The sequence below is a fragment of the Crinia signifera genome, chromosome 7, assembly GCF_055691185.1.
Source record: "Crinia signifera chromosome 7, ASM5569118v1, whole genome shotgun sequence".
NCBI classification, from domain to species: Eukaryota; Metazoa; Chordata; class Amphibia; order Anura; family Myobatrachidae; genus Crinia; species Crinia signifera.
In genome coordinates, this window is record NC_139223.1 from 150,605,657 (window position 1) to 150,628,168 (window position 22,512).

Here is a 22,512-nt window from a genome sequence, read left to right on the forward strand (position 1 = left end):
AGTGTCTTTCAACCACTGTGCCGTGGCACACTAGTGTGCCTTGAGCTGTTCTCAAGTGTGCCCCCAGATCTAGAGATGCCCAAACCAGTTTACAGCCACCACCAGTTCAACTGTTATTTACTGGTCTCTTTTCATGTAAAGGGCCAATGTATATTATTTTTCTTACCTGTGGGGACCAGTGCGATTGTTATTTTATATGGGGGCCAATAGGTTTGTTTTTTTCCTGTGGGGGCCAATGTGTTTTGCCCTGTGGGGATCTCATGGTGTGCCTTGGCAATTTGAATATCTTATTTAGTGTGCCGCAAGGTAAAAAGGTTGAAAATCACTGCCTTAGACACTTGGGAGTAGATTTATTATGGTTCAGTTTGTTAAAGAATCTGATCTTCTCGGCTTTGACAGATACAGTCGTTTTAAAATGACAATGAGGATAAACGCTGGTCCAGGCATTTTATCATACTTGCCTACGCTCCTGGAATGGCTGGGAGGCTCCCGAAATACCCCGCAATCCCCGCCGCCTTCCACGATCCCTCCCCGGTGGGGCGTCCGCGGTGAGCTGATGACGTGGATAAAGTCATCATTGCCCCCCACCCCCCTGCTGCGCAATTCCTTTAAAACTGGCATTTTGAAGTAGAAGGCATGGCATGATGCGATCGCAATGGTCACATCCCCACACAAAGCACAGTTGTTGAGCCCCGCCTCTGGCTCCGCCCCTTTCCCGAGACAGACCAGCGCCCTGCTTTAGGATAGCCTAAAAGTAGGCATCCCTGTTTCTATTGACATTGTAGCTTTAACAAGACACTCGTTAGTAAATCTACCTTCTGGAGGACATGGTGGCACTGTTTTCCTGCTGCTGATACTATGGCAAACTATTAAATATGCTATTAAATGCCACCTGTTATTTTAAAAACAAACCATACCTGGGAGGGGGATTTTCTCTTTAAAGCTTGCAGCACAGACGCTTTTTCCACTTACAGACGAAGAACTGAGAAACGTCTGACACTGACAGAAAGAATATTAACAGGCCTTGGTACCGCTGGCTACAATGCATACAGATGAGCTCACTGGGAAGGCCATAACTAGAATTTATATTTACCGTCAACATTCTGCAAATTAACTTTCAGTTCGGTGCTAGAAGAAAAAGTGTGCGTGTTTCCAAATCACACAATACTGTACATATGCGCATACACATACAAAACGTATATTACTCACATGTATTGGTATCCTATTGAAATCTGTACAGTAATATAGCCATTATTCTAAAACAAAAGTATATCAGGAGTTATCTATGTCCACGGCCAAATGCTTCTGGGGCATTGGACCCAGGTTATATAGTCGCATAACAATTTCCCATATTTTTATGCTAAACAATGGGGTTTGACGTTGCCAATCTGATAGGGAAACATTCCAGTTTAAGTGAAACATTTGTGTCATGGTTGTTACCATGGTAATGTAATGTAATGTGCCATAATCTGAACTGGAGGGCACTGTAATGTGGCATTATCTGAACTAAAGGACACTGTAATGTGGCATAATCTGAACTAGAGAGCACCGTAATGTGGCATAATCTGAACTGGAGGGCACTGTAATGTGGCATAATCTGAACTGGAGGGCACTGTAATGTGGCATGATCTGAACTACAGGGCCCTGTAATCAGTCATAATCTGAACTATAGAGCACTGTAATGTGGCATAATTTGAACTAGAGGGCACCGTAATGTGGCATAATCTGAACTGGAGGGCACTGTAATGTGGCATAATGTGATCTGCTAATGTGGTATATTATGAACTGGAAGCACGATAATGTTACATTACACATTGAAGGCAATTCTATGGAGCATAACATGGACTGTGGCACTTTTATGGGGCATACCATGGACTAGGGCACTACTATGGGGCATAAAATGGACTAGGGATGTACTATGGTTCAAAAAATAAACACTACTATGGATTATTTAAAATGAACAACTGTTGCAGTCATGTCGCTCTAGAAGCATTTGAACAGGGGCTGCTTCAAAATGTTGCTATGGGGCCATAAAGGTCTGTCTATGCTCATGTCTGTGACCTCTATGTTTCTCTGTGGCCACATAACTTTCCCAGTGGTTCCACAAGAGTACATTGCAAAGTACATATTTGAAAAAGATCCACTCTAGAAATAAATAGAACAGTTAATAAAACCACCTGGTGAATTTGGACTTTTGCAGTTTATGAGGGCCATTGTGGTGCCTTCCGGCAGCATTTCACGCACATCGCTGCAAATTGAATTGTCTCAGGACACTGACTTGTTGCAATGCAATCATATGTCTTTTCTTTGACAGTAAACTATTGTGAGATGCAAATTCTGATATTGATAAGTTGGGCAATTGGTTATTGGGGTGATTCAGGCCAACTCGTTAAAAGCTGAATTTGGTTTGGGGACTGATGTTGCAGGTCTGCTCATATGCGTGTGTGCAAAAATCTGCATGTGCAGACCCAATATGCAATTATTACACTCGCCGGGCGCTCGTACACTAAGGGGAGGGAAGGGTGCAGAGAGCTGGCTGGGGGCAGCCGAGTGTATTATGGGCATCCCCATGAAAGTGCTGGACATTCCCCTGGGATGCCTGCTCGAGACGGGTATGGTCAATTCAAACTGACTTTTATCTGCAAGCGGACAAAAAAAATCATTTGATCATCGATATTTGTCCCGTACGCCCGCATCAGAAGGATGTGTAAGCGTGCCAGAGTGGGCATTCGCTCCCGTGGCGGACGGAGTTTGCAGGCTTGCTAAGCAGCGGAAATACGCAGCTTAGTGAGCGAACCCGAATCAGAACCCTTGTCTTGGTATGATGCACCTGGTCTTTGTATCATTCCTGAACACTGTTTTCAGAATAACAATTAAATGAACATTTAAACACTATTCATCATGATTTCCAGTATTGTGATTATTATTCCTTTTGGTGGCAGCCTGATAATTACATTAGATTACAGTGAAAGGATTCCGCAGCATGACAGTAGCATTGTGGGGAAAAAGGAAGCATTGTGCCACATGTTTCTCACTGTAAAACGTACGGTTCACACACAAGGAAGAATCGGGAGTCTGTTATGGGCTTAGCATGTCTTGACACTAATGAGGCAGCCGGTAACATTCCTCCCAGTCTGCATCCAATTCACAGGAATTTCCATATTTTAGCCTGTTATAACAACTTGTCGCGCATTCCTGAATTAGTGTTAATTTCCTGGATTACTGAGGTGCAAGAGACAAGACTCATACGGTACTAAATATTGCTTTCTTCGCTCTTACATATGTGACAACCTGGTATAGGTCCAGGTATGTTGCCAAAATTTTTGGGACTGCACTGAAAGATATATGCACTTAGCAGGAGATTCAATTACAGTAGCTCCAGGGTCAGTCACTGCGATCCGGTCGATGGGCTGACTGTTATTAGGTCGACAGACAATAGTTCAAAACATAAAGGTTGATAGGCTTAAAGGTGCCCATACAGTACATGTAAGATTTATCTTCAGATCTGGCTGGTTGGAACAAAAACCTGGTAATGGATGAGTGACAGTTTGTCCGTTTTCCAGCATTTCCAAGCAAATGGTCAACTGTCATTTGCTCTCATCCATAAACATGTTTTTGTTCCAACCAGACAGATCTGCAGATAAATCTGCGTGTGTATGGCCACCTTTAGGTCAACATTTACAAAAGGACGACACAAGCAAAAGGAGGACACCAGAAAAAGGTTGACATGAGTTTTTTTATTATTTTCATGCTGCAAGTGTGAGTTAGAGCAGGGTTGCCTACTTTTAAAGTCTCATCTCCAGGAGAAGCCCGGAGCACTGCCCCGCCCCCAGTACTTTACCCTCTGAATTGACTTCTGCTCCACAGACGTACAATTCCCGTACCCAATAGAGATACAATCAGGGCTGTTTCTAGACAATTTAGCTCCCAGGGCGAAGGAAAAAAAATGCGCCCCCCCCCCCCAACCAAAATCATAACATGGCACTGCGGAAATTGTGCGCGCCGAAATAGGGGGTGTGGCTTAATTTAAAAAGGGTGTGGCTTAATATAAGGGCGTGGTCTAGCAGGAAAACAATTACCTTACATCACACGTTTGCATCCTGCATGACCAGACATTGGTTACCGCAGGTATTGTCATTGTCCTCCCGCACTTAAGTTGGCCGGCTGAAGGCCACACAGGGACTTAGTACACCTCACAGATCAAGGCCAAACATTGACAGGCTACTTAAATCATTATACACTATTTATCCGTGATGACAATTACACATTACGCCGCACACCGTGATGACAATTACACATTATGTCACACACCGTGATGACATTTACACATTATGTCGCACACACCGTGATGACAATTACACATTATGTCGCACACCGTGATGCCCATTAGACCCCACACCGTAATGCCCATTACAAATTATGCCCCACGCGCCGCTGACGCACAACTGATGCCGTTTACTAATATGCCCCCACAGTGCCAGATATGCCCCCACAGCGCCACACATATATGCCCCCACAGTGACAGCTATGCCCCCACAGTGCCACACATATGCCACCAGTGCCAAATATGCCCCCACAGTGCCAGATATGCCCCCACAGCGCCACAAATATATACCCCCAGTGCCACACATATGCCCCCACAGTGCCACACATATATGCCCCCACAGTGCCAGATATGCCCCCACAGCGCCACATATGCCCCCACAGCGCCACATATGCCCCTACAGCGCCACATATGCCCCCACAGAGCCACATATGCCCCCACAGCACCACATATGCCCCCACAGTGCCACACTTATGCCCCCATAGTGCCAAACATATGCCCCCACAGTGCCAAACATATGCCCCCACAGTGCCACAGATATATGCCCCCACAGTGCCAAATATGCCCCCACAGTGTCACAGATGTATGCCCCCACAGTGCCATAGATCTATGCCCCCACAGTGCCATAGATCTATGCCCCCACAGTGCCAAACTCACTGTGTCTCCCTAGTCTGTGCCATCGCCTCTGCTTCCTTGGGGAGTGCTGCTGCAGCGCTGCTTCCTTGGGGAGGGGAGGGGAGCGGAGCGCATCGCGCTTCTTTCCTTCCCCTTCACTGTGTAGTTGTACCTGTCTGTCCTGAGCCGTCGCCCATCAGCCATTCATACCCCGCGGGCTGGCTCCTTAATGGCTGCCAGCCCGCGAGCTCTGATAGGCTGACAGCCCAGTGACACACTGAGCGAGGGGGAAGGAGAGACGCATGATGCGTTCCCCTCCCCTCCCTCTGCTTGTTGTGTGTGGAGTCAGACGCCGGGGAGGAGGCTGCAGCGGCCGCGGCGTTGGGGGAGCTGCAGGGCGCCCCGGCTGTCAAACAGAGGCGGACAAGCCGTGCGGCGCCCCGGGCTGCTGCACGGCTTGTCCGCCTCTAGAAACGGCCCTGGATACAATTCGTCACAATGCTTTATCGCTGTGCAATTGATAGCATTGTGATGAGTTGTATCTCTGTTTGGTACAGGAATAGTATGTCTGTGGAGCGGAAGTCATTTCAGAGGGTAATTAAATTGGCACAACGGATAATAGGTACTTCTCTCCCAGCCGCTGATGATATTCAGAGGAAGCGCTGTTTGCGTATGGCGCATAATATCTTAAAGGATAGGACTCATCCAGCAAACTTCAGGTAGGTGTTTTAGCTGTATTAGGAGTAGGACCAATAGGATGAGGAACAGTTTTTTTTCCTATGGCCATTTTAGAATTAAATGCTACTTTGGGTTAAGGAGGGAGGATTTAGGGTTTATTGTGTTTACTGTATTTTGGATGGATGCAAAACTTGAATTTTGTTGCCCTAATATTAGGCCGGGTGATGACAATAAAGTTGAATCTAATCTAATCTACTGCAAAACCCGTTATTCGTGGGTCTTCAAGGAGTGGCAGGGCTAAATGATGCGATTTGCATATTTAACCCCCTGAAAAGCTGTGAATCGTGGTAAATTGGCGCTCCCACGGGGGGGGGGGGGATGGGGGCGGCGCCGGTATCCGGAAGCATTGCCCACCTTTCCGGGGGGCCGGGAGGGGCACCCAATTTTTGAGAGCCTCCCGGTCATTCCGGGTGGGTAGGTAATCCTGTGTTATGCAGACCAGCGATTGCAGCGAGCCATACAGAGGGACGCCGTTATATGGTATCCATGTCAAAAGATTTCAAGATAGACACCCAAAAACGATAAAAACTCATGTCAACCTTTTCCTGTGTCTACCATTTTCATGAGCTTTTGTCAACGTTGACCTAAATCTGTTGACAATTTTCTGTTGGCTAATAGTGGTCGACCTATTGATTGTCGAACTAGCTACTGTAGACCTAATGAGCCACACCCTATTTACTTGGATATCCTAACCCATAGCTCCCAACTGTCCCAACTTTTGTGCAGAGAGGGGATGGGGGTATGGCCAGCAGCTCCCACATGTATGTCGGGAAGCATATGCTTCAGTCAGTCCACGGTGACTTTTCCTTGCTAACAGTGGAGAAATTCTTTGATGGTGAGCGACCATCCAATGATTTCACTCCTGCTCGGGTGCATGCCAGTGGCTGTGTATGCGAAAGAATCCGCTCGCCTGCTTGAGAGTAGATTCGGGGGGGGGGGGGGGGGGACTTTCGGTGGAGTGGCGGCTGCTGTTTACCTTCTCTCTAGGCTGTGAATATACACCTGAATCCAGCCCTACAGATGGAGCGCCTGTCAGCCAGCCTTTAGAATCGCCAGATCTCCTGAGCTGGCACAGGCTGGCGGTATTTCCAATCAGCACAGCAGCAGGGAATCAATTCCCTGCTGCCGTGCTAATGGTGCTGCTCCCTGCTGCCATCAGCACGGCAGCGGGTCGTGGATTCCCTGTCCATCTTCGTCCATCTCCTCTTCAGGGAGACGGGCAGGGTGAGTAGGGGGTACATGGGGCTATTGGGGAGGAAAGGAGAGCAGCAGGGAGCCGACGGAGGGCAGCGACAGGGTGTGTGAGCGTCTCATGCACCCCTTTCTGTTGGATGGAGGACAGCGGTGGTTGGCGATTCTATTTTTTTTAAATCTTATATTGTAATTCTCTCAGGTTCCATCTTGTAAATAAATGTAAAAAGTAATAATATTTGTGGTGAAGGGAGTGTAAACACTCTACCAGAGTCCCTGTTTTATAAAATCATTCAGTGGGCTGTCAGGGTAGTCTTTATATTATTTCAGATCTGACAATTGTATTTGTTGCGTGTTTTAGCCGATCGTTGTATATATATGTTTTATACTGTACATTACTACAGATACTGATCCTGCAGAGGAATGTAGCGTGTCATTATGTAAGTTACATAAATAACACACTTGTTTATGTTCCATGCTGGCAGTATTACACTATAATGGGCGGATCTGTGCGTCAGCACTAACTCAGTTGTTACTTACACATTAACAATTTGTCTCTATGGAAACAAAATCCATATAGTCCATGTGTGGGGTGTTTCCTATACTTTGTATTTACTTCTTCGGCATTGTTGTAGCAGATAACATGGTAACATTCCTTTATCTCAACTAAAAGGTTACAAAAGGATCTATCTGACATTTAAAACCTATTTTTGATATACAGTATGTTGAAGATTCAGTAGTGGGAAGACACATGATTCTATTGGCTGTTGGGAATATCCAGCGCATGTACTATTGACGTACTCTAGCACCTATGTGCAATAAGACCCATCCATTATGATATCATAAACACATAAAAGAGAGGGGAAGGGGCCACAGTTAAGTTGCAAGTATAGTCAGAAAACTGAGGGAGAGACAAGTACATTTACAGAGGAGAAAGTCCTCACAGAACTCTCAAAACTGAAAGTGGATAAATCAATGGGGCCAGATGGGATACATCCAATGATACTAAAAAAGACTTAAAGGGGAGGTGGTAAAACCAATAACAGAATTATTCAACCAGTCACTAGCTACTGGAGTAATCCCAGAGGACTGGAAAACAGCGAATGTAGTCCCACTGCACAAAAGTGGAAGCAAGGAAGAGGTAAGCAACTATCTATCAGTGAGCCTTACATCAGTAGTAGGGAAATTGATGGAAACACTCTTAAAACAAAGAGTTGTAGAATATCTCAAAACCAGCAATTTACAGGATCCAAAACCGCATGGGTTTACTGGGGGAAGATCATGTCAAACAAATCTTATTGACTTTTTTGACTGGGTGACTAAAGTAATAGATCAAGTTGGGGCTGTAGATGTAGCTTACCTAGACTTTAGTAAAGCTTTTGACACTGTCCCACATCGCAGACTGTTAAATAAACTTGAAAGCTTGGGATTGGATTCTAAGATAGTTGAATGGATAAGAGCGTGGTTGCAGGACAGAAAACAGAGAGTTGTAGTAAACGGAGTACAGTCAAAGGAGGGAAAGGTTACAAGTGGCGTACCCCAGGGATCTTTACTTGGACCAGTGCTTTTTAATATCTTTATTGGTGATGTTGCAAATGGAATTGAGTGTAAAATGTGCCTTTTTGCAGATGACACAAAGGTATGCAACAGGGTAGACACACCAGGAGGGGTAAAACAAATGATTGAGGATCTAGGTAGATTAGAGGAATGGTCAAGAGCATGGCAACTACAGTTTAATGCCAAAAAATGCAAAATTATGCACTTGGGACTCAAAAACCCAAAGGCTCAATATAGTATCAAGGGTACTATAATGGAAACTACTGAGGAGGAAAGGGATCTAGGAGTCACTATTTCAAGTGACTTAAAGGCAGGAAAGCAATGTAGCAAAGCAATGAGGAAGGCTAGTCAGATGCTTGGTTGCATAGGGAGAGGAATCAGTAGCAGAAAAAACGACGTAATAATGCCACTTTATAGGTCTTTGGTACGGCCTCATCTGGAATATTGTGTCCAGTTCTGGAGACCATATCTTCAGAAAAATATAAATACATTGGAGAGGCAAAGAAGGGCAACTAAAATGGTGCATGGCCTACATCACAAAACTTACCTGGATAGACTAAAAGATCTTAACATGTATAGTTTGGAGCAGAGAAGGGAAAGGGGGGACATGATAGAAATCTTCAAATATATCAAGGGATTTAACATAGTACAGGAGGGAAATTTTCTTCAAAGAAAAAGAAGTAATAAAACATGAGGACATGCACTGAAACTGGAGGGAGGTAGGTTCAGGGGAAATGTTAGAAATAATTACTTCACAGAAAGGGTAGTGGATAAGTGGAATAGCCTCCCATCAGAGGTGGTAGATGCTAAGACAGTAGAACAATTTAAACATGCTTGGGATAGGCATATGAATATCCTTACAAAGAAATAAGGATTAAAAAGGATTGAGATTACCTGAAGGGTAAAAAAAGGGGCAGACTAGATGCGCCAAATCGTTCTTATCTGCCGTCAAATTCTATGTTTCTATGTTTCTATACTTCTACTGTACTTGTTAAAGAAAAGATACTGTATGGATACGTGTCAGGGCTTGTTCATGTATTAGTTTTACAAAATGGTTCCATAGACGTTGCCACGAGAAACCTTATCTAAAATGCATAGGGATCATTGTGAACTATAATCAATACAGAGAAATGCTACTGATGATTCCATTTGAATGTATATATCTCTGATCCCCCCCCCCCCCCCAAAAAAAAAAAAAAATTAACTGCTGCATAATTTAGGAGAACCCACATTGGTCTGTATAGAACATTTTTGCTGCATATTCAAGCCACATCCCAGTCACTGCCCAGGAATGTCCATCATTATTCCACATTTCTGATACCATCCGCTTGATCACTACAGGTGCCCGATAACTCAACGACAGTCGGGATTCTAACGGTCATTCCTCTGACATCGGATCCCAACTGTCAGGAGCCTGACATTCTGAATCCTGACTTATAAGGGCTATTTTCCCTCATGGACCACAACCCCAAATATAATAGATGGCGAGTGCAACAAGGTGCTAGAATGCACTCACACCCCTGTCGGGCTCCTGATAGTCGGTATTTCGCTGTACATACCTCCCAACTGTCCCGCTTTTTGTCTGGAGCCAGCAGTGTACCGATGTTGAGGGGAGCAGTTGGGAGTCCCCCTGCCCGGTGCTGCAGAGCAGAGAATAGGAGCTATGTGCATGCTCACAGCATCTATTCAGTAGGGCAGAGGGGCTGGGGACATGGCCAGCAGATTACACAGTGCTGGCCATGGCAACTAGTGATAGAAATCAGGGGCGTGGCCTGCAGCCGCGGTACCAATTTGGTACCACGCCCCCTATAGGCAAGCGTTCCGATGTTTAAAATGTAAATGTTGGGTGGTATGCAATGTTGGAGAAATTACCATTGTAATCCCAACTGTCAAAGAGTTATACCATACCCAATTGTTACAAGGTATGACACATATACCATGTAATCCCGTCCAAACTTTTGTGCATGAGCAGATGCAAATCATTATCCTAACTATGCAAACTTTGGCCTTACATGCGGAGTGTGTGTAGCTTCGGACTGGCTCACGGTCTAGTCTTTACACTATTTACAAACATTACCCTACTTTACGGTACTGTAAATAACATAGTCCTGGTTTCTAGGTACTTCAGGTAATCAGAATGCAGAAAAAATTTAGAGTCTTATGAAGCCGTTTACAGCTAATATGTCACTGGCTTTTATTAAATATCCAGACTGAAGGACTAGACAGACATTAATCACACAGAACATCCAAGTAGTGCACTTTCGCCTGGTGAAACACTGTCTAAAAAGGAAACATTACAGCATCGTATGCTCTGAGCAGATCCAAGGAATGTCATCCCCGTTTATGTATTAGACAGTGTGTCGCACAGCTACGTTTAACAATGTGAAAGGGATTTGATTAAAGAACCATTTGTTTATTTGGAAATTTGAAAATTTAGTTGTAGCTACAACAATTTACATCTTCTTATAGGTTTTAATCGGAATTCTTTTACTGAACTTTTCACTATAGATAGCTTCAAATATATGAAAGATCTTAAAATAAACGCTCCCTTGTACTGGGTCCCAGTTATGGAAAATAAAGTTGTCTGTGTGGGACCACAGTCTGTGTGCTAATGAGGTCCATCATGATAATGAATCCCCTCCGATAGTCACTGCTTCAAGAAGATGATTGATCACAAATGTCTGTATAATCCCCTGTACCGTTCTTCCACCAGAAACTTAAAGCACTGCTCATGTTAATTGTTAGATGTGTTCTTACTCTCCAGTGCCACCTCCTCTGCTGCCTGTCACTGCACCCAGCACCATGGACTAATAAAAATGCAGAGCAGTAATATGCAGGCTCAAAACGCAAAGGGGTTGTTCATAATTTAATTAATTTGCGGATGTGAACCTTTGCAGCAGTGGGTGCACTTTATGGCGGACGGAATTTCTATAGAAGTGCTCGCTGTCCTATTTTTGGCATATTCGGGCTAAAACCAGCCTGCAAAGGGTGCAAAATTGGATGCAGTTGCTGGCATTTAAACTCTGCGGAAATGGCATCTCGCACCCCTTGTATATAATAGTATCAACCACAAAGACTGTGGTGGGCGAAACAACAATACAAAACAAAGGGGGAGCACAGTACAGAACATACAGTTTGGGGGCACAATACAAAAACTCAGAAATAGGGGGTATACACTACAGCACATACAGATGAGGGGAGTGAAAAGGCACAATTCAGAACATATAATTTTTTGGAGGTAGGGTAATATAAAACATAATAGATGAAACCGGTGAGATGAGGAGAGCACAGTACAAGATATACATAAAGGGGATGCAAATCATGGGGCTCAATATTGGACAGATGGGAGGGCACAAAGCAGGACATACAAATTGGGGTATGGGTGTTGGAGACGGAGGGGGGTTCTGTTGGGCCTTGTAAGGGACACTTGGCAAACATCTGGTCTTGAAGAACCTATTTTACATGTTTGCTTTCCCTCATGTCAAAGGCTGGCTATGTCAATGTGCAGGTTGTGGCTTCAACATCCAGGACCAATAAGTGAGACTCCTGAAAGGAGCACTGTGATGTCTCAGTTTCCAGACCTACTGTAAATGGAGATTCCTCTGTTTCAGCTGAGCACACATAGAAGATTATTTTATTGTTGCAGCAATTACAGGAGAATGGGGAGGTCTAGGTCATCGGGTGAGGGAATACTGTGCAGTGAAGATGAAGGATTGCATGGACACGATTCACTGCAGAATACATTGGGAGTGCTGTGTTCACATGTACACCATTTTGGCAGAGGCCAAGAAAGGACCAGATGTCATTAACGCTACCTGTAAATTGAGGAAAGAATTGTGCCACTGAGCGAGTAATTGTTTGACAGGCATATTAATTTTTGCATGTTCATCTGAGTGAACTCTTGAAAATACTTAAAAATATACACTTCATACATTGTATAAATAGATCCAAGCAGTGGCATAAGTTCGTCCCAGTTGCCCGGAGGCAAGATAAATATTGGTGCCCCCCCCACACACACGCAACCTTATATAAATATATGTATGTGTGTGTGTGTGTGTATGTATGTTATGGATATTATGTTTAAAATAGAGAGTATGATGTCTATGGTCCTGGTCGGAGGGGGAGTCAGCCAAGGAAGCTATGTCAATGGTTTTCAATTAACTTATTCAAACTTGTGCCCTCTGGAGCAGGAGCCCGGTGGCAGATGACTCCATTGCCTCCCAGAATTACACCTCTGGATCCAAGGATATTATATGGCATGTGTATAAGGAGAGATTAGATTATAAGGCGAGATTCAGAAAAAAAGCGTGATCAGTTATGGAAGTATCAGACACAACTACTGGCCACATTTTGTGGATTCGTAGGTTAGGATGCAAATGGGACAGGGGCTGGTGGTGTCCCGCATACCTATTAGTGTTAGGAGTCCCAGTGGACTGCAAGACTAGTAGTAATACTTGCTGTAGGAACATACAACGGAGACAGGATGGATGTTAACTCACTGTATTATCAGGATAATAAATCAGGTACAGGTACAATGCTTGAGCATCAGCAAACAGGCATCAGGTACAGGAACAGGTAACCGGTACAGGAACAGAAACAGACATCAGGTACAGGAACAGGTAACCGGTACAGGAACAGAAACAGACATCAGGTACAGGAACAGGTAACCAGTACAGGAACAGAAACAGGCATCAGGTACAGGAACAGGTAATTGGTACAGGAACAGAAACAGGTAACAGGAAACAGGTACAGGACTACAGACAAGGCAACTAATACCCCTTTTCCACTAGCCTAACTATCCCGGGTTTTTGCACGGGAGCACGCAATACCCAGGATTTTAGGCAGTTGGAAATGCTTCCTGTAGAAATAACCCAGGTCGTGAGACCCGGCATTTCTACCCAGGTAGCGACCAGGGTTGAACAAGTGTTCAACCTGGGTCACTGTTAGTGTAAATGGGTAACCGTGGTCAATGCGACCCGGGTCCCGTTCACTACAGTGCAAAAGCCTGCACTGGGAGATGCTTTCATCTCCCAGCGCCTCCCGACCCCACATCCCATTGACGTCACCCGCCCAGCATTATGCTGGGTGGGGACTCTAGTGTGAATGGGTTTGGGCAAGTCCCCTGCTTTCCCTGGAGGCCCTCTGCACCCTCCCCTTTACCACTCACAAAAGAGTACAAGGAGGAGGGGGCAGCAATGTAGGCAAGTATGTCTCAAGGGAAAGTATGGAGGTGAGGTCTTAGAAGTTCCACAGTCGCCACCTGCATTAAGTACAACAAGGATCCTCATAGACATCCTTGATTTTTTAATTTGCAGACTTGGTGGCACCCCCCCCAGATCCTGGCACCCTAGGCAGATTCCTAACCCTGCCTAATGGTAGAGCCGGCCCTGCTTGTAGCCAAAGGATGCAGATGAAGATCCAGATCAGGGTCTGGTAAACATACTGAGACTAGAACTAACATTGGGTAAATTGGACATATTTATATATGACCAATTTATAAATATGACCAATATTGACCATGGACTAAATTTCAATAAAGAATCCATTTGCTTTTTCACCTGCTGCAAGACTCCTAGTGCCACTTCATTGCTCAGTTATATATATATATATATATATATATATATATATATATATATATAGTAAGCCCACTCAAAGCAAAAAGCTTTGCTACCTTCTGTGTTTGGGCATGTGTGAGAAAGAGACGTAGTTTCACTCTCTTCCAGCAGATGGCAGTGTTTCAGAGACTCACGGACACTAGACATATATATATATATATATATATATATATATTTATATACATATTTGAGGATCTCTGTAGTTTAACAGGAAAATTTGTCAAATGTCCTGCTAATAGATTATTTGGTGATACGTAAGACCTATAGGTTACAAATGGGAAAGGGTCATTGAAGTCATAATTCTTCCCTAGCATCTGCCCTATTCCACTAATACCCCTTTCACATTACAGCTAAAACACGGTATATTGCCGATTTTAAATGGGTTTAAAACGTTTTTAGCTGTAATGTGAAAGGTCCAGAGAGAATTTACCGTTTTTAAAATACCTGCTGTAATCCAAAACGGGTTAAAAGCAGAGTCCTACCCGTTTCAAAGCCAATCCATTTGTAGTGTGAATGGCTCTGAAACGGTATTTACAAGTCATGAGCAGGTCACAGAGGGTGATCTCACCAGGCACAGGCAGGAAGTAAAGAGCAGAGAGGAGACTTTTTTAACCCAGTGCATACTGTGGAGGTGTTGGGATCATTTGGTCAACACTGTTGGGTCAACATGCTGGAAGGTCGACAGGTGTCTAGGTCAACATTGCAGAAGGTCAACATGAGTCTAGGTCAACATGACAGACGGTCGACATGAGTCTAGGTCGACAGGGGACAAGGTCGACAGGTGTCTAGGTCGACGTGGGTAAGGTTGACATGGGGTTTTTCACAGTTTTTTTTCACCCAACTGTCGACATGGACACTATTTTAAGTGCACCGCATCCCCTCAAATGGCTAGCTGCGCTCACCATGCTTTGGGCACGGTGTTTTTTTTCTCCCTCCACGCCCTGGTGGATGGTAGGGCATAAAATACCGCCTGTCAGCACATGTCAGCTCAAAAAACAGTGGAAAACCCATGTCAACCTAACGCATGTGTCGACCTAAACCCATGTCGACCGTATCCCATGTCAACCTAGACACCTGTCGACCTTCACCCATGTCGACCTAGAGCCCTGTCGACCTTGCCCCCTGTTGACCTACAGTATGTAAGTATGGTTGATAAAAACGATCCACACCCTTTAAAATGACATCCACTGTTTTCTATGGGTGAAATAGGTTGAATGTAATTGGTACAAAAATGGTATTGAAATGGTAATATACCAGTTACAACATGCAATGTGAAAGGGGTTTATCTGGCTTTAGACCCGTTTAAGAAACGTTTACAAAAACGGGTTGAAAGCAGGTTTGTAATGTGAAAGCAGCATAACTGTAATTTCCTTATGTGAGGGGGATATTGGCAAATACCGGTAACAAGGATTCTTTGTTGCGTATTAATACCATTTATACCAGTAGGCGCTGATATTCCATGTCTCTTTGCTCTGTGGAGACAAAACAAGATTAGGAAGGTTGAAATCTCTTTCAAGTCCTTTATCTGCAGTTACAGTAATATAGGACTTCTTGTGTTTGAGTAAATCCAGATGCTTGCCTTACTTGAGTGTGTGAAGTGGTATGCTGGGTAAACTTTTATCAATTCCTGCAGCACTGATATAGTTAATTGGCCAAAATAGTCACCCATCCCCCACTCCCTTCATGTAGTTGCTGAATACATTATCAGGTTGAGCTGCATGTGGGGGTTCATCGCAGCTGTGCGCATAGTTAGTGACATTAACTGTACACACTAGACCAGGGGTAGGCAAGTAAATTGTAACGGAGTCCGCATATATACATAATTATGTTGCTCGAGGTCTGGAAAAAAAAAATTATATATATATATATATATATATATATATATATATATATATATTTGAAAAAAAGGAGCACTCACCAGAAGTCATCCTCCTTCCCCTTATTAACATCAGCCATCTTGTGTGCTGCCCCTACACATATTAACCTAGTAATACAATTATAGTTAGCCAAGGAGTTAATGTTGGTGAAAATATTAAAAAAGCAATAAGACAACCGAACCAGGGGATTGCTCTGCGTTTGAATCCTAATTACATAATGTGTGTCACCCACTGCCCACATATTCTCCTTGGCTAACTATAATTGTATTACTACTAGTCTACATTACTTATTACTTTAAATTATGATTCAATAGAGCCCCGAACAGTCACTTACTGGACAGTGACAGTGGCCAGTCACAGTCGAGCTGCTCCTGGGTGCGATGCGTGCACTGGGCAGGCTGTGCAGTGCTGTACTGTGCTGCCGGCCGGGACCTCTCCTCGCCCTGCGCCAAAACTGAGGCACTTCATTATGAGGCGCAGGAGGAGGGAACATCATGATGACACCCATCACGCGGCGCAGGAGGAGGGAACATCATGATGACACTTCCCCTCCCAGCGCCGCGGTGGAGTGTCAGTCATCTAGAATTGGGCCGGGCCACGGGCGGGCAGAAGAGACACAGGCAGGTCAAGTTTCTGACCGGCAACTGGCGGTCCGCTTTTATATCCCTTGCGGTCCGGAGTTGGACTACGGTCCCTGCACTAGACAATAAATACGCGATATCACCAACAATATCGATTTCATCCATATCAGAGATGTAATATCGTCCAGTGTGTCCTCATAATTCCTCCTATGTGGATAAAGATTGACTTGTCACTTGTCGTTTTTTTTTATATATATAATTTTCATCTTCACCAGGGATTGATTACCTCTCCTTGGCCACACCAGGGATTGATTACCTCTCCTTGGCCACACCAGTTTTTTTATTTCCTCTCCTTGGCCACACCAGGGATTGATTACCTCTCCTTGGCCACACCAGGTTTTTTATTTCCTCTCCTTGGCCACACCAGGTTTTTTATTTCCTCTCCTTGGCCACACCAGGGATTGATTACCTCTCCTTGGCCACATCCGGGTTTTGATTACCTCTCGTTGGCCACACCAAAAAAAAAAATGATTTCCTCTTCTTGGCAACACCAGGGTTTTGATTACCTCTCCTTGGTCAGGCAGCACAATGTATAGGCTGTGATTGTTATTTGGTTGTTGTGTTCAATGCTAAGGAACTCTTGCTCACAGAGCCTGTGTACGTCCATGGTTATAGGTGATATCTGCTGCAGAAGGGTTAAAGGCAGCATGGCAACATATTTATTTGAGTACAAACAGTTTATTTATTTTATCTATATTATACTACTGTATTGTAGGTCCTGAGGACCCTGTGTTTTCCAGGTCACCTGTGTATAGTTAAAATGTGACAGTTGTTAAAACACCTGGGCAGTTGCGTGTCAAGCAGTGATTTGTGCGTGCACTATGTAAAATACACAAAATATACATGATAGGTATCTTATAATTGGGTTAGACATGATATGGAAGGGCTCATTGTAACCTCACACCTCTTTGTTTATGTAATGGTCACACTAAAAGTGCCTCCACCCAAGTTGAGTTGATTTTATCCAATCAGTGTACTTGGGAAACAATAATATCTAATACTTGTACTAAGTATTAAATTGTAGATTGGATAATTGTCCCCTATATGTTCTAACCCTACTTATCTCTTTTTATTTTATCCTCTATGGGAGGAGCGGCCCAACCTAAGGAATCAAACAGCCCACCTATAACACAGTAAGTATAATGTTTAATCTTCATGTACACATAAACATAAATCATGACAATAAAGTCCAAAACATTACACATTACTCTTCACAATATTATATCCTACACAATATATAGTGCATGCAATACAAAAAATGTGGTACTAGACACGCCTCTGGGCGGTACTAGACACGCCTCTGGGCGGTACTGGACACGCCTCTGGGCGGTACTGGACACGCCTCTGGGCGGTACTGGACACGCCTCTGGGCGGTACTAGACACACCTCTGGGCGGTACTAGACACACCTCTGGGCGGTACTAGACACACCTCTGGGCGGTACTAGACACGCCTCTGGGTGGTACTAGACACGCCTCTGGGTGGTACTAGAGTACTAGACACACACCTGGATGGTACTAGACATGCCTCTGGGTGGTTCTAGACATGCCCCTGGGAGGTATTAGACACACCACTGGGGGGTGCTAGACATGCCACCATCGTGGTACTAGACACACCTCAGTATGGTACTAGACACACCGCTGGGTGGTACTAGACACACACCCCGGCACATCCGAATGTTTCTCTAGGTTTTAAGAAGTGCATACCCTAATAAAATGCACATGCAATGAATACACAGCTGTTGATATAAATATTAATTTATTCATTTTAAATTGTAGCTTCACTTGCTCATAAAAAGCCTTACAAGTCAAGTTTACTGTTATATGTCAGAGCTATACCTAGTGATTTAATTATCAATGTGTTAGTGTATATATTATTTATGTATATCTGATGTTCGTGTTATATTTAAATAATATGTATTTTCTGTTTAGCTATGATTTGTTTATCTGCATGTACTGACATTCCTGAAATATAACTCATGTGAAGTTATGAAAATGGACATTTTTCTTTCACTGCTGTTTACTGTGTTGTGAAATCACAAAAGGCCTAATATGGGGAACAGTGAAAATTGCTGCAAAAGGGATAAGGTCACTAGATCATCAACGACAAGCTGTTGATGGACGACAAGCATAAGGTCGACACCATTAGGTCGATATGCAGGATGGTCGACATGGGTTAGGTCAACAGGGTCATTAGGTCGACATGGGGAAGGTCAACAGTCAAAAGGTCCACATGGGGTTTTTCACATTTTTTCGAATGTGCTAGTCTTAATATTTGCGGAAACCTGTTTAGTGCCCAAGAATCTCACAATGGGGTCAGGGGAGGAATTGTGTTTCATTTTAAAATTGTGGGATAACGAGTGAGATTCCACCCCTTTTTTATTTGTTGAGATGTTCTCCGATCCAAACTTGGGCCCTTATTCTAATCGGATCGGTACGGCCCGCGTGCGGCCGTACCGCCGATGTTTTGACACTGCACATGCGCAGAGGTCAATCTGCGCATGTGCAGCCCCCTTCGCCGCAGACGTATTTCGTCCGCCGCAAAGGGGGCGTATAGGGGCGTGAGAGGCATCATGCCCTCATTTCCCTATGTGTACGCCCCGCGTTTCATGGGCGTTCCCATGCAAACGCGGGGCGTACGCATGCTAATGAGGGCATGACGCCACTCATGGGGGCGGAAAGCTGACGTCGCCGGATGTCAGCTTTCAGCCCCCATACAAGCTACCACACGGACGATTGTCCGTGTGGTCTCAGCTTGCGGGAGCTGCCGCGGCGTGCGGACCTGCCTTCGATGGTCGACGACCATCGAATGCAGGGGGCAGCTCCCAGCATGGTGGAGGCGTACGCCTCCACCATTTTCGTGCGGTTCGCCAGCCGTCCGTGTACGGACGGCCGTGGCGAACCGTAGGGTGGGCGGGGATTCGTCTGGTGCGGTCGGAGCCGCATATGCGGCTCGACCGCACCAACCAGAATAAGGGCCTTTGAGAGGCCTCAAAGGGAGGCAGGCCGGGCGGAAGCATCAGAGACGTTGCTATGCAACGCCGCAAACTTCCGCTGCAGATGATGCAGCAGGGGGAAGCTATTGCCGGATGTACCCGACCTCACTTCCGCCGCAGGTAGGCAGCAGGTTTCAATAAAACCCGGCCAGCCTTTCAGACAGGCGCCGGTTATAGCGTTTTCAGCCCTCTGTCTTCATGTTCCTGGTTCCAGCTTGCTCCAAGCCCTAGGGAGCCTGTCAGTCTGCTGCAGTGTTCCTTGCCTTGGCCGGCACTGATTTCAGATAAGTCAGGGGTTTCCCTGCATATTTCTCTTTTGTATTCTCTTTATTGTCATCTCTGCATTGTTGCAGTTACCTGCTTAGCCTGCTAGGGAGTACCCTCTCTTAGTGAAGGTATACAGGGTTTTTCATTATTGTCTTTTCCATCTGTGCATTGTTGCACCCATTGTGTATTTTAGGGATATTTACCTAGTTGCCATCTGTTCATTGTTCCACCCGTGGGTTCTTTCTCTCCCCATAGGCGTGTGAATGCCATTTAACCCCATATTGCAGTGTGTTCTACTTCCTGTGGGCCACCTTGTCCCACTCAAGACCAGGTGGCACCAGTCTGAGGCCGGACCTAATTCGGCCCCACAAACGTGGCTGTTATTGGTGAGGGTTTATCCCGCAGGAGTCCTTACTTACAAGTATAAATCACATTTTTACTATTGCAGGTCATAAACTGATCAATAATATAATGTTTACAATTTATTTCAATGTTCTCCCATTGTTCTTTATCCATTGGCAACTCTTACAGCTACTACACCTGTGAAATCTTTGGTAGCAACCCTCCCCAAAGGTTTAGTTGATATGAGGGCACTTCATACTATTTTTTCCTAATGTTAGAGGCCTTTCTATAAATGAATTTGGTGCGGTCTTTGAAATTAACCCCAAAATGGGGTATTTTTTAAGAATGCCCAAATTCTTCTTAAAGGATCTCTCAATCATTTTGTGCGGAGCACTGAAACCAGTGATAAATCCCACTTAAAATTGTTGTTTGTGGAGGTATCTTTTTCATGTTCTTTTAAAATGTCTGCCCGATCAATTTGGTTCATGGCAATTACCTTTTCCTCTATAAAATGTAAAGTGGTATTACAATGTGTATTAAGTGTAGCTCTATAATTGTATTGGAATAACTATATTTGTGTTATGGTTAATATGCTAATTTGCTGATCACATGACATGCTAATATGCTGATCACATGACCAGGGATGTAGCATGAGATACAGAGTAACTGCCCCTGACAGAAAAACTGACACTTCAACGGCTGGAGGAGTGATGAGCTGGATACTTGCTATGGACACCTTTCCTCTATTGAACTGCCCAGAAAAATAGGGAGCTGTTCAGTAAATATTGCCAGCAAGACACCTGCAGGAACGCACTAAGAGGTGCTGGCTTCACAGATTGGGATGTAGCTGATCGCAGCAAACGACAGAGCTGGGGGAGCTGCAAAAGGCCCGTGACAGGGGTCCACATCAGTGCCCTGTAAAGCTGCAGGTTTGTGCGCATCAGCCCTGTGGTGGAGGAGCAGCAGCTGGCGGTGATTTGCCAGAATCAATCATTGGAAACATCCATAGTGGTAGATATATTGAGCCTACACCAAACGCAGCACCAACCACACTATCTTTAAAGGGAGATAGCTTCATGTATGGCCATACTGTGTACTTGACATTCAATTTATTCATAAGTCTGGAGTGGACTTCATCGTAGGAATACAACAGAATACCACCCTTGGCCTACTTATTGGCCTGTCCTATGCAGCTTAAAGGAACAGTTAAATCTGCTAGAGCTATCCCTAGCCAGAAGCTTCTATACGCTTTCATCTATGTTAAATGCATTTAACCATATACTGCCAACAATTGCTTCTAACTACTGGGGAGTCCAGTGAGCTAAAGAGACAATGGGGGTTATTCTAGTCCATTCTTTCTGACAAAATCCTTCTTAGATGGACAAAACCATGTGCACTGCGGGTGGGGCAGATGTAACCGATGTAATGTGCCGAGAGAATTAGATTTGGGTGGGTTTTTTCTTCAAAGTGAGATCTATATTTCAGTGTAAAATCATGCAGTCAGTATTTTCCCTGCACAGAAACAAAATAACTCACCCAAATCTAATTCTCTCTGCACATGTTACATCTGCCCCCCTGCAGTGCACATGGTGTTGTCCATCTAAGAAGGATTTTGTCAGAAAGAATGAACTAGAATAAACCCCAATATTAGGACAAAACTGAATATGACCCCCAGTTCTCTACTGTTTACGTTATTGTACCGAAAAGCTGTGTCAATAAGTGTATTTAAATGTAAGCAACTTTATTGCATAATAAGGCATAGATGTATTGCTAAGGGTATATGGTATGCTGCATGTCTAAGGTATGCTGGACTGGGCGGTGTATTGATAACACCCTGTCAAAGTGACAGTTGTTAATACCACCCAGCCTGATTACCCATATAGGGGGCTAAGTTATTATAGTGAAACTTAATGTTAGGAATATGTAAACTATTATTGCCGTTTGTTTATCTGTAAAGTAAGCGGCCTTTATGGGCTATAAGTAAACAAAATCAAACTTCATGAGTGTGTTAAGTGTACTTACCTTGATTGCCTGATGGAGAGCATCCAGATCACATCCCAGGGATAACCTAGCACATCTGGAAGGTAACACCTGTTGATATAAGAAGAAAACAGTCATTGGGAGAAGCACTACATTCTCTGATAGTATATATTAACTGAAAAGCAGAGGGTATTCCCGAGCCTACCCTGTACCACTCATTAGGGTGGTTCCAACAGTTTGGGTGAAGGCACTGTGTATAACAGACATATTACCCCAAAGGGGTGACACTAAGGCGTAAAAAGGGGTTACAAAAAGTTGGATCAAATCCACTCTTTATAAACCTTTTAGACATGTCCGTCACTTGTTCTTTG